Genomic DNA, 12,883 nt, shown 5'->3' on the forward strand with positions numbered 1-12,883 from the left:
GTTGGAAAGAACTTAGGGACTACTTCCGTTGGTCAACCATTTGTGATTACACCGGCACCATCCTAGCAGATGAGGAGCCCGAATGCACCTTTAAGATCAACCACTCAGTGGAGCGAGCCGGAAGTAGGACCCCACATGCCACGTGCACGTGTCCAGGTCCCTTTAGTTTTATTCCGCAGGCACCACCATTTCGATCCGCACGCACCACTCGTTCCGCAGGCACCACCAAGTTAGCGCACACAAAAACGCGTATATGCTTGTTTGCTTGCAAGGGTGTACTTAGGTACAAGATAGTGAGCTACCAAAACAACCCACTACATGTAAAGCATCAAATATCAACACATGTAAAGCCCGGTTGATACTTCCTGCAAATACCAAATAATTGACAAATGATTTTCGGTAAACATAACATGAGTTTGGAGCTTTCCACATCACAACCAACTGGATGACCAATCCAAACAAAGTCAAGCCTTGGATAAAATTGTCTGTATACAATTGGTTAGGACAGTTTAAGAGAATTTAAGCACAAAAGCAGCTCACAAACATTTGGCTGTTTGAAAATCAGTAAGATGAAAAGTTTTAAGGGACTGGAGAGAGTGTGCTTTTGGGTTGATCAAAAACTTGCAAGAGTTTAATTAAGATAACATGGAAGAAAAGACTTGGGTAAAAAACTAAAAATTGAAAGAGAGTTAAAAAAAGTGGCCAGCCTGATGTTAGAACAGTTAGTCCTAAAAAGAAACGGTAAAGGGGTGGCTTAAAGGCCTCGATAACGAATATGAAAGCATTACAATGCACGCCAACGATTGGTTGAATAAATTTCTATGCGTTGTTATCTTTATTGCTGCAGTGTGACTGGCCCTTTAGAATGAAAGAAAGGCTTACATTATACACTCCAGTTCCTTGTGACTTAATACTTGGACAAGCTGTGCCTGTGCGGATGACCTGCAGCAACTGTAGCAGTAACTGTGCCGTCACATGGATAACCTGCAGTGGTAAGAATGTAGTATTGAGTTAACTTTTCAGCAAAATATGAAACATGCAAATCGATATAGACTGCATGATATTAAGTACCTTACCAATATGGCAATCAGTCACTCAGGAGAAAAAGTTTAATAAAGCTGGGTTGCCCTAATGAGACAAACATAAACTTTTGGATTACATGCAGGGTAGTCTGAGTATAAAGTTAGTTAACTTGTCAATAAAGCGTCCATTTCAAACAAAAAGTGCTTGGTCATAACATGATAATAACAGAAAGAGTTGGGGGAGCAGGTATTGCCCCCGCTGGTCCCCCTCCCTTGAATATCCAGTCAATTTTGAAAACAAAATCAATTTTAAAGAAGAATGTAAAGAGATCATTGGATTTTCAATTTTATTAATGGTACAAATTCAAGTTCACATTGTGTAGATGTATGGGATCAAACTTCAAGACTTGCCCATTGAAGATAATAGTTGCTGTCACATGAATGGCCTAAAGTGGTTTGAGTGAAATGAGTTTCTAAATAGCACAACCTTTACAGTCACATGGACAGCTTGCAGTGCGTTCCTAGACAAGTCCTAAATTGTTAGACTTTCGTTGTCCTCTGTGCATGCAGCAATTGTGGAAAAAAATCAATTAAAAAAAAAAGGATCCCAAGAGAGAACAATTTATTAAACATGAAACAAATTAGAGTTGAACTATCATTAGATTGCATTCATTTTTAAAAGAATGGCACAAAGTTTGATAATACTTCTCGAATGACTCAGCTCAGGAACAATTTGAAACTGAAAACAAATTTTTGTTAAGTTGCAAGTGTCCGAGGAATCGATAGGGTGAAAAAAAAAATGTGATATGACGTCTGTGCACGGGACAAGTTTTGTTTGATTAGACAAATTAAGATTAAAAATGGGATAAAACTTCAAGACTTACCCATTGAAGATAATAGTTGCAATCACATGGATGACCTATAGTGGTTAAAGTGAAGCATTGAGTTTCTAGATAGCACAGCCTGTACAGTCACATGGATAGCCTGCAGTGAATTTCAGAATTAAGAAAAACATGACATTATCAACACATTTTTAAAATTCACAAGATTTGTAAGTTTTTAAAAGACAGTTGACAAAACATTACCAACTTGTTGTGAAAACTAAGAAATGGCACATAGGCTCTGGAAAAAATATTGTTTGAAGCTTTGCATGGTGTGGAGAGATGAGAAGAAGCTATAAATAAATAGTAAACTGACGTGTACAACCATGTGTAAACCTCTTAGGGCGAGTGTTGGCTCTAAAAAGAGCCAGTTGGGTCTCGACGTTTTGAACAGTATACTTTGCTCGTCTTCAGGAGAATGCTGGACTGCTGCCGGTGGTGGAGCTTCAGTGGCACCTACCTAAGAAGCAGGCAACATCGCCAAACTACGCCTTCAAGCCGATCCTACACTACCAGACTGCACAAGCCTCACTCCAGAACAAGTCCACGACCTCCTCATCACCTGCGTCTCTGCTCCCAGCTTCAGGTGGCGAGACAAATTCTACGAACAAACCTCTGGGGCCGCCATGGGATCTCCTCTATCCCCGGTCCTGGCGGATTTGTTCATGGAGGCATTTGAACTAGATACGATCGAGAATGGTGATCTTCACCCCAACCTCTGGCTCCACTACATTGACGACACCTTGTGGTTAGGCCCCACAGCAAGACAACACCCCAAGAGTTCCTCCATCACCTGAACAGTCAACATCCACGCATCCACTTCACCATGGAACAAGAACAAAACAGATCTCCTTCCTCACAGACAAGTAACAAGACAATTATATGGGATTTTGAGGCATTTAACTCGACAAGATGATGGCACTCTAGCTCACACGGTACACCGCAAGCCAACACACACCGACAGATACCTTCACAACTCTTCATTCCATCATCTTTGCTTCAAGTCCGCTGTCTGCAACACCTTGGCCTGCCGGGCCTTCAACACCTGTGAGAAGGGCAGCTTGAAGCAGGAACTACACCACATCAAGACATCACCTCAACTCGACGGATACAAGACATTCAACCTCAGCAAACCCAAGACAAGCCTCAACCCAGATGAACGACCAAAGTTCAAAGGCTGCAATCACCCTCCCATCGGCCACACTTCTCACAATCTTCAACGTATCTTTAGTCAAGCTCAAGTCAAGACCTTCCACAGAGCACCAAGCAAGATTCAAGTATCACTCCATACACACAAGGAAAAGCAAGATACTCAAGACAGAGCCGGCGTTTACCATATTCCCTGTGATTGCGGTATAGTACACATCGGGGAAACCGGCCACAACATCTCAACAAGAGTCAAAAAATGGCCAACCATGTTAATAAGGTGAAAACCCAAAGAGATATTACCTCAGTGCATGGGACCAGTTTTAATTGATGAGACAAAGTAAAATTCAAATTGAATAGATATGGATAAAAATTAAGACTAACCCATTGAAGATAATATTTGCCTCACAGTGAACTACAGTGGTTGGAATGAAGCATCGAGTTTCTAGATAGAACAACCTTTAAGCTACAGTCACGTGGATAGCATGCAGTGGATTTTTACACATGTTCCAAGTTGTTAGACTTTCATCATCGGTGCAGGCAGCAGCTAACTCTGTCAAAGAACAACCAGCCTTGCAAAAGAGACAGAATTAAGAAATACATGACATTATTAAAAAGCACAAAATTGATTAGTTTTTGAAAAATAAGAAATGGCACATAGGCTTTGAAAATAAGTAAGGATCGAAAAACACTAGGTTATGCAGTTTCAAGGGGCTGGGCAGCTAAAAACTTATTTTTTTCAGAGTTGGGGGGCGGGGAGTCATGGCCCCCGTGATAAGCCCTTGTTCTTTGACAAGTTTGAAGAAGAAAAACAAACTAATTTTAAAAGAAGGATCGCAAGAGAGTACACTATTTTTTTTACATTTGAAACAAATGAGAGTTGAACTATCATTAGATTGTTATTTTGTTTAAAAGGCAGTGGACACTGTTGGTAATTTCTCAAAATAGTTATCATCAGAAAACCTTTCTTGACTACAAGTAACGGGGAGAGGTTAATAGTATAAAACATTGTGATAAACAGCTCCCTCTGAAGTGACGTAGTTTTCGAGAAAGAAGTAATTTCCACGAATTTGATTTCGAGACCTCAAAAATTTACACAAAATCACGAATTTGATTTTGAGACCTAAACAATTTACACTAAATCAGTATGTGAACAATTACACATAAAAAACAATACATTTTAGTTGCAAGTGTCCGAGGACTGGATCAGGTAACAAAGCACCAAAGAGATATGACCTTAGTGAACGTGACAAGCTTTGTTGTTTGATGTGACAAGTTAAAGCTCAAATTTAGTAGATATGGATAAAACTTACCCATTGCAGATAATAGTTGCTGTCACATGAATGAACTACAGTGTTTGGAGTTAAGCAGGAAGTTTCTATATCACAACCTTTATAGCAACTTGGGTAGCCTGCAGTGAATTCCTATACATTTTCCAAGGTGTTCAACTTTCATCATCTGTGCAGGCAGCAGCCAACTCTGTCAAAGAAACAACCAGCATGGCAACAGAGACAGAATCAAGACATATACATGAAAGTATCAAGCACATTATTCAAAATCACAAGATTGGTTTGTTTTTTTAAAGACAGTTGACTAAACTGTACCAACATGTTGTTGAAATTAAGAAATGGCACATTTGCTCTGGAAAACTATTTAAGGATTGAAATCACAAGGTTAAGAAGTTTCAGGGGACTGGGCAGCTTCAGCTTTTTACATCTAGGGTTGTCTGATTATTAGGTTTGTTAACCTCTCAATCTGGCGCCAATTTCAAATATAAAATGTAACAATCCTAACTTAACAAAAAACCTTGGTTTTCAGAGTTGTTAGGGGGAGGCAAGCCCCCCTGATCGGCCATTGATTATATTGACAAATTGAACAAAAAATATAATTAAAAGAGAAGGATCCCAAGAAAGAACAATTTATTAAACTTGAAACAAATGGATCTTGAACTGTTATTAGATTTGCAATCTTTCTAAAAGAATGGCACTAACTTTGGTAATGTTGCATGAATGACACAAAGTCAGCCTGGGAACAATTTAAAGGTTACAAAAACATTTGTTTAGTTACCAGTGTCCCAGGACTTGATAAGGTAAAAAAACTAGAGATATCTAACCCCAGTAAACAGGACAAGTTTCGTTTGATGAGGCGAAGTAAAGTTCAAATTTAGTAGACATTGGATAAAAACTTTAAGACTTGCCAATTGAAGATAATGGTCCCTGTCACATGGATGAACTACAGTGGTTAAAGTGAAGCGTTGAGTTTCTAGATAGCACAACCTTTACAGTCACATGGATAGCCTGCAGTGAGTTTTTAGACATGTTCCAAGTTGTTAGACTTTCATCATCTGTGCAGGCAGCAGCAAACTCTGTCAAAGAAACAACCAGCCTGGCAACAGGGACAGAATAAAGAAATACGTGACAATATTAAAAATCACAAGATTGGTAAGTTTTTGAAAGACAGTTGACAACACAGCACCAACCTGTCTTTGTGAAAACTAAGAAATGGCACATTTGCTCTGAAAGAAATTATTTAAGGATTGAAAAACACAAGGTTAAGAAGTTTCAAATGACTGGACAGCTTTAGCTTTTAACATCTAGGGTTGTCTGATTATTAAGTGTGTTTAAAGAAACATGTTGCATTGGATCAGTGGAATTGATCTTTAAAAAGCGTTTGAAACTGTATGTTATGAAATGCATATGGTTAAATAGATAATTCTAAAGTAGAATACAATAATCCACACAAAAACGCCTTGAATTTGCACGGTTTTCCTTTTATGTTTTGGTTGCAAACAAACACGGTTGGCCAAAGTTTCAATGGAATGGGCAGCATAAGCTTTTTACATCTAGGGTTGTTGATTATTATGTTTGTAAACCTCTCAATCTGGCATCTATTTCAATTTTGTTTTTTACATACCTAACTTAATAAAAACACGATGGAGAGAGATATGGCCTGTGTATGGGGACAAGTTTTGTTTGACTAGACAAATCAAAGTTCAATTTAAGTTGATATGGGATAAACCTTCAAGACTTACCCATTGAAGATAATAGTTGAAGTGAAGCAGTGAGTATACAAATGGGTGACTTGCCATGGTTGGAGTGGAGCAGTAACTGTTCTGTCACAAGGATAACCTGCAGTGGTAAGAATGTAAGCATTGACTTCTCTAATCAGCAAGATATGAAACATGCAAGTTTTTGGATTGTATGTTTCAAGAATAACAACATTATGGCATCAAAGGGAACACAGTTTTAAAAAGCTGGTATGACCTAAACAGGCAAAAGGAAAACGTTATAACACTCCTAACGTAATAAAACAAAATTATATTTTAGATTTTTTTTTGGGGGGGGAGGGGTGGTCCTGTTCCCTCCCTTGATTATTTTGTCAATTAATCAGAAATTAAAGAAGAATCCCAAGAGATCATTGAATTTGAAAATTCTTTTAAAGAATTGCACAAACTTTGCTAAATTATTTCATGATTGACACAAAATCAGCTTAGGACCAATTTTTAAGTGAAACAAATTTTTAATTTAGATGGTAAAAACCAACAGAGAGATATGACCTCAGTGCACAAGACAATTTTTGTATGATGAGACAAAGTAAAGTAGATATGGGATCAAACTTCAAGACTTACCCTTTGAAGACAGTAGTTGTTGACCTACAGTGTTCGTAGTGAAGCATTGAGTTCCTAGATATCACAACCTTTACATGGATAGCCTGCAGTGAATTTCTAGACATGTTCCAAGTTGTTAGGCTTTCATCATCTGTGTAGGCAGCAGCCAACTCCTAGAAACAACCAGCATGGCAAACAGAGATAGAATAAAAAAATACACGACATGACATAAAGGAACACGTTGCCTTGGATCAGTCGAGTCTGTGTAGGCAGCAGCCAACTCCTAGAAACAACCAGCATGGCAAACAGAGATAGAATAAAAAAATACACGACATGACATAAAGGAACACATTGCCTTGGATCAGTCGAGTTGGTCTTTAAAAAGCGTTTGAAATGCGTTTGTTATAAAATGCATATGGTTAGAAAGACATTTTAAAAGAGGAATATTAGGATCCACACAAACATGCCTCAAAATTGCACGGTTTTCTTAATACGTCGTGGGGAAACATGGTCAGCCATTTTGTGGGGTCAACATTTTGACATAAAATGGCTAACCGTGTTAGTTCGCGACGTTAAAGGAAAAAACTTGCAATTTTAAAAGTAGAATATAATGATCCACACAAGTATCACTCGGAATTGCGTGGTTTTCCTTTCCTTGTCGACTAACACGGTCGGCCATTTGTAGGAGTAAACATTTTTTACAAACGGTTTCCAATGCTTTTCAAAGACCAACTCGACTGACCCAAGGCAACGTGTTCCTTGAACAACTATATTATATTATTGGTAAGTTTGTAAAGACAAATTTTTGAGGATTAAAAATGTAATATGGTGTAGGCCCTAACATTAGCTTTTGAGAGTTGCGCAGGCACTGGGATACAGTTTGTGAGTTGAAAAAAAATCATGAGGTTGTCTGTGAGAAATGGGCCATCATGCGTGGTGAAAATTAAAGATCACAACATCAGCGTGTAAAACCTTTTCCAGCTAAAACTTCAGTAAATTGGCAAGTTTATAGGAATAGACATCATGAGCCACCAGGAACATATACAGCACAATATAGGCTATAATTTGAACAACTAAAATCAATTCAGTTTTTAAATAACAGGTTGGCAAGAGAATTAACAAAAATTGAACTCCAGAACAAATTGTTTTTATTTAAGGTTTTTTAAATTTTGTAAATAGGCCTTATAACGAACGAATAAAGGAAAAAGACCTCACCTGAAAGACAGTGCCATTATGTATTTCCACTGGAAAAAAAACGTATGGACAATTAAATTTTTGGAGGCTTTACAAACAGCAGAAAACAACAATTCTTTTATAAAATCGACTTAAAATTTAACAAGAAAGAACATGAACCAATTGAACCTAGCGCCCGAATGCAATCGTTGCTTACCTAGCTATGCTATTTTACAGACTTTCTAAATTTTTCGATCAACAAAAAAAAAAAAAAAAAAAAAAAAAAGAGAAAAAAAAAGATTTTTTTGTTTTAACTTCATTTTTTTGTAAATACCACAGAGATGCAAACACTTAATTCCGTAAAAAAAGCAGCACGCAGCATTCGCGATGTTAAACAAACTTTATCTAACGAACGACGTGCACTGTCATTGAAGACAGAAAAAAACTCATCGCGGTGAACGTTTGCCGCTGCACACACACACACACACGTGAAGCCTGAAAAAGCGGCTGAACCAATTTCTACAAGAAACTCTAGAATGTATGCGGTATAAGGTGCCTTGCTACACGTGACGTCATAGTAGGCAAATCCTATGTCAGAAGGCACTAAACAACTTGAAGTGTGAAATTTCAGAAAATACATTTGCTTGGGAAAGTTTTTGAAGGTTTAAAAACGTTTGGTCAAGAAGTTTAGAGGGACCGGCTACGTAGTTTTGGAAACATAATGGATGGTATAAAATTGGCATTTGGGATACAGATTGAGAGTTTAACAAAATCAATATGTTGGCAAGTCTAGGGCTACATGCAATGGGAAAATAAAAGATTACATTAGCCGCTTCTGAACAATTTGGGTGCTAAATATCAGTACATCAGCAATATTGTGAGAAATAGACATCATGAGCCTAAAAAACAACCATTTTATTAATATAGCAGAACATCCGTAATAAATTGAACATAGATTGTCTGGATACAATGAGCAAACAAACAAAATCAAATTAAATTGCAATTTTTTTTAAATGTGCATAAAATAACAAATCTGTGAAAATTTGCGCTCAATTGGTCGTCGAAGTTGCGAGATAATAATGAAAGAAAAAACACCATTGTCACACTAAGTTGTGTGCTTTCAGATGCTTGATTTTGAGACCTCAAAATCTAATTCTGGGGTCTCGAAATAAAATTCGTGGAAAATTACTTCCTTCTCGAAAACCATGTCGCTTCAGAGGGAGCCTTTTCTCACAATGTTTTATACTATCAACAGCGCCCCATTACTATTACACCAAGTAAGGTTTTATGCCTACATTCGATTAAATTAAATTAAATAAAATAATACGGTTATTCCATACACTTGTTGAAAACAAAAAAACAATTGTGAGCATTAAAGACACTGGACACTTTTGGTAATTGTCAAAGACCAGGGGTGCGTTCTACTTGCGCAAACGACTCAAAACTGCTCACGCAAACGTTATCTTTGGAACAATTAGTGCGCATTACGTCAATATGGCGGCGCCCTCAAATGAAGATGGCGCGCACCGAACGTAGTATTTTTTTAAAACCGCTCGCCAACACCTCAGAAGTATGTTCGCCTTAAGTTGCCAACGTTCGCCAACGGTGGCAGCACACAACTCGTTCCACTTGAAATTGTTGGCGAACGTGCGCAACTGTTGGCAACGTTCGCCCGAGTGGAACGCAACCCAGTCTTCTCACTTGGTGTATCTCAACATATGCATGAATTATCAAACCTGTGGGAATTTGAGCTCAATTGGTCGTCGAAATAGCGAAATAATAATGGAAGGAAAAACACTGTTGTCACACAAGTTGTGTGCTTTCAAATGCTTGATTGCGAGACCTCAAATTCTAAATCTGAGGCCTCAAAATCAAAATCATGGAAAAATTACTTCTTTCTTGAAAACTACATCATTTCAGAGGGAGCCAGCGGCACACTGTTTTACACTGTCCACATCTCCCCATTACTCGATACCAAGTAAGGTTTTATGCTTAAAATTATTTTGAGTATTTAACAATAGTGTCCACTGCCTTTAAACAGTACATGAAAATGTATCAAAATCTAGAGCGCATTAAATTATAGAGAAACAATATAATTTCAAAGCAAATATTAAATTAATAACTAGGAATTAACTATGTACAAGAGAGGAGCGAGGGCATGAGGCTGTGAGAATAAGCCGAGGCTTGTAGACAACAGCCTTTATACAGACAGACTAACAAACAAACAAAAAGCGAAGAAGAAACAAGGACAAGACAAACACACAATGACAATACAAAACGCCGACGACAAAATACAAAGAATATAAAACCAGGCTTACTGAAGACGACAAATGTAAATAGATAAGTGGAGAGAAAAGCAATGTTACATAGTGGGAGAGGAGGACTCCTTTGTATGCTAATAATTATTTTGAGTACTTACCATTAGTGTCCACTTCCTTTAAAAACTCTTCAGGTACTGAACGATTTGCGCAGTATTAGCCCAGGGAACCTTAACAGAGAAAGCACAACATCAGTTTTAAGACAGTTTCAGCGAAGAAAAATATTCAGCAAATTTTGATAGATTGGTCAACATGTTTTGGTGAAATGTCTAAAGATGGTGTAAACATTGGTTTTTGAGAGTTGGGCCAGCACTTTGATGCAGTTTGATAGTTGAAAAAAAAATCATAAGGTTGGCAAGGATTGAGGGATGGCACAACATGCGTGGAGAAAATAAATATTACAACATCCACTTGTGAACAATTTGAGAGCTGAAATATCAATACAATGGCAAATTTTTGAGGAAGAGCAAGAAATAGGTTATCCAATCCTAGTGTACAGTATTTTTGTATTTTAGTCTTTGGTTATTTGGTATTGAAATGGTACCTAAAAACTTTTCTTGATTACAAGTAATGGGGAGAGGTTGATAGTATAAAACATTGTGAGAAACGGCTCCCTCTGAAGTGACGTAGGGAAAAGTTTCCATATGGCACCACCACTTTTTCAATCGAAATGAAATAATATAGTATCTCATTCACCTCAATGCGTTATTCCTTTTTGTAAAAATTAGTGAAAAAGTGGTGGCGCCATACAGAAAGTTATCCTGACGTAGTTTTCGAGAATTTCAGAAAGAAGTAATTTTGATTTTGAGACCTCAGATTTAGAATTTGAGGCCTCAAAATCACTTGGTGTATCTCAACATATGCATGAATTATCAAACCTAGGTAAATTAAATTATTTCATATCGAATGAACAGTGGTGGCGCCATACTGAAACTTTTCAACACATAACTCCGTGTGACCATGGTGCGACAAGAGTGTTTTTTCTGTCATTAATATTTCACAACTTCAACGATTGAGCTCTAATTTTCACAGGTTTGTTATTTTGTGCATAATGTTGAGATACACCAACTGTGAAGACTAGTCTTTGACAATTACCAATAGTGTCCAGGTCTTTAAATAAATAATTTTATATTTCTTTATGTTTTGCAAAACATTTATGCTCTGTAATAATAAGAATTAGCTCAAAATCAACGCTATACAACCATAGAGGTAGAATTCCGCCTCCATGGTACAACAGCGTCTTTAATTTCACTTGGTACTGGATGGTGTATCCATGGAGGTAGATAGTTGCGATATAGTAATTCTCCTCCAGACGGTCGCACAGGGTGGAGGGTTACGAAGCATCCGCAATCTGTGCAGGGCGAAATGGTTAACAACGTATAATTTTGACAGCTAGTCAGCAGATTTGCTCCATTTTTACCACTTTTGAACTTGATCCTCAATGTCTAATGAATCCTACCATATCACTCAAAACACCATTGAGGAAATAGTTTGAAGAAAAAGGACAAAAACTTACCAGATCCCCGAGCGAAAGAGTAAAAAAATGTCCCAGGTTGAAAATTTGTGTGTGCACGTCACCGGGGTCAACGACTCAGCGCTGCGTGTGGTGCATTGTGTATCCCGGTAACTGTGCAGCCGTAGTCTTGGTTCCAAGACCCTTGGTGTTGCGCGGTCACACACAACCAACGTTCCGATTTATGCACGGCAAAAACTGTACACGCTTCTAATAATCAAAGGTTAGCGAGCGCTCTGTTTCTCTGATTTCCACATCTCACCGCTTGTACAAGACTACGGCTGCACAGTTGCAGGGATACAGAATGCACCACACGCAGCGCTGAATCCGTGACGTGCACAAACAGCCGAAGCTCCGCCCCCCTCAGAGTCAAATTTTCAACCTCGGACATTTTGTACTCTTTTGCTCGGGGATCTGTAAGTTTTTGTCCTTTTTCTTCAAATTATTTCCTCAATGGTGTTTTGAGTGATATGGTAGGATTCATTAGACATCGAGGATCAAGTTCGTGTTCCTAGAATTTGTGTCATGATTTTCTAAAGTGGTAAAAATGGAGCAAATCTGCTGACTAGCCGTCGAAATTGTAAGTTTTTAACCATTTCGCCCTGCACAGATTACGGATGCTTCATAACCCTCCGGCCTGTGCGGCCGTCGGGAGGAGGGTTACGTTATCGCAACTAGGAGGTAGAAATATGCGAGGGTGGTTGTTGCGAACGACCATGACTCTGGCCCGCAGAACCTCACAGTCAATCAGGTTTTTGGATAATGGCCTTCACGTCTCTAAATGCATCTCGAAACATAAAATTAAATCAACACAAAATAATAGGCCTAGGCCTATGCTCTGTTGAAAACTTATCTTCACCATTTGTGGATATGATCATAGAGCAAGGAAACGTAACTTACGGTTTACTGATGTTGGGGGCTGGGGTCTCTCTATGCAGCAACACTGGCACTGAAGTTCACTACTATCTCTAACACTAGACAAATGACATTTCCTCATAGCTGCTGTTCGTGACTGTTGTCCAAAGGAGCCATTGAGAATTCAATCTTTTTGATGCAAAATACACTTCGCTTTTTGTAGGACAACTAAAAGCTGCACTCCTTCAGGCTGCGACAAAGAAATACTTGAAAACCCCAACCACATCGAACTCGTTCTCAACACGTGCAGAAAAATGTATTCTCAGTGCAGGAATTGGTTATTCAAACTCACTCTCAACTTATCTCGA

At 38.3% G+C, this 12,883-nt stretch overlaps 2 long non-coding RNA genes across 2 annotated transcripts; both read right to left on the bottom strand.

Moving 5' to 3' along the window:
- Positions 1 to 262: 262 nt before the first annotated feature.
- On the bottom strand, positions 263 to 6,466 carry LOC117287545. Its single transcript, XR_004518829.1, has 5 exons — positions 6,081 to 6,466; positions 4,363 to 5,434; positions 3,434 to 3,621; positions 1,907 to 2,006; positions 263 to 984 (listed from the first exon to the last, which is right to left on the bottom strand). It is a non-coding gene; the product is annotated as an uncharacterized LOC117287545 (long non-coding RNA).
- Positions 6,467 to 6,709: 243 nt separating this feature from the next.
- On the bottom strand, positions 6,710 to 12,625 carry LOC117307161. The gene is made up of 4 exons (XR_004521038.1): positions 12,561 to 12,625; positions 10,249 to 10,317; positions 7,872 to 7,900; positions 6,710 to 6,829 (listed from the first exon to the last, which is right to left on the bottom strand). It is a non-coding gene; the product is annotated as an uncharacterized LOC117307161 (long non-coding RNA).
- Positions 12,626 to 12,883: the final 258 nt, after the last annotated feature.

The sequence above is a fragment of the Asterias rubens genome, chromosome 2 (genome assembly GCF_902459465.1).
Source record: "Asterias rubens chromosome 2, eAstRub1.3, whole genome shotgun sequence".
Lineage (NCBI taxonomy): Eukaryota > Metazoa > Echinodermata > Asteroidea > Forcipulatida > Asteriidae > Asterias > Asterias rubens.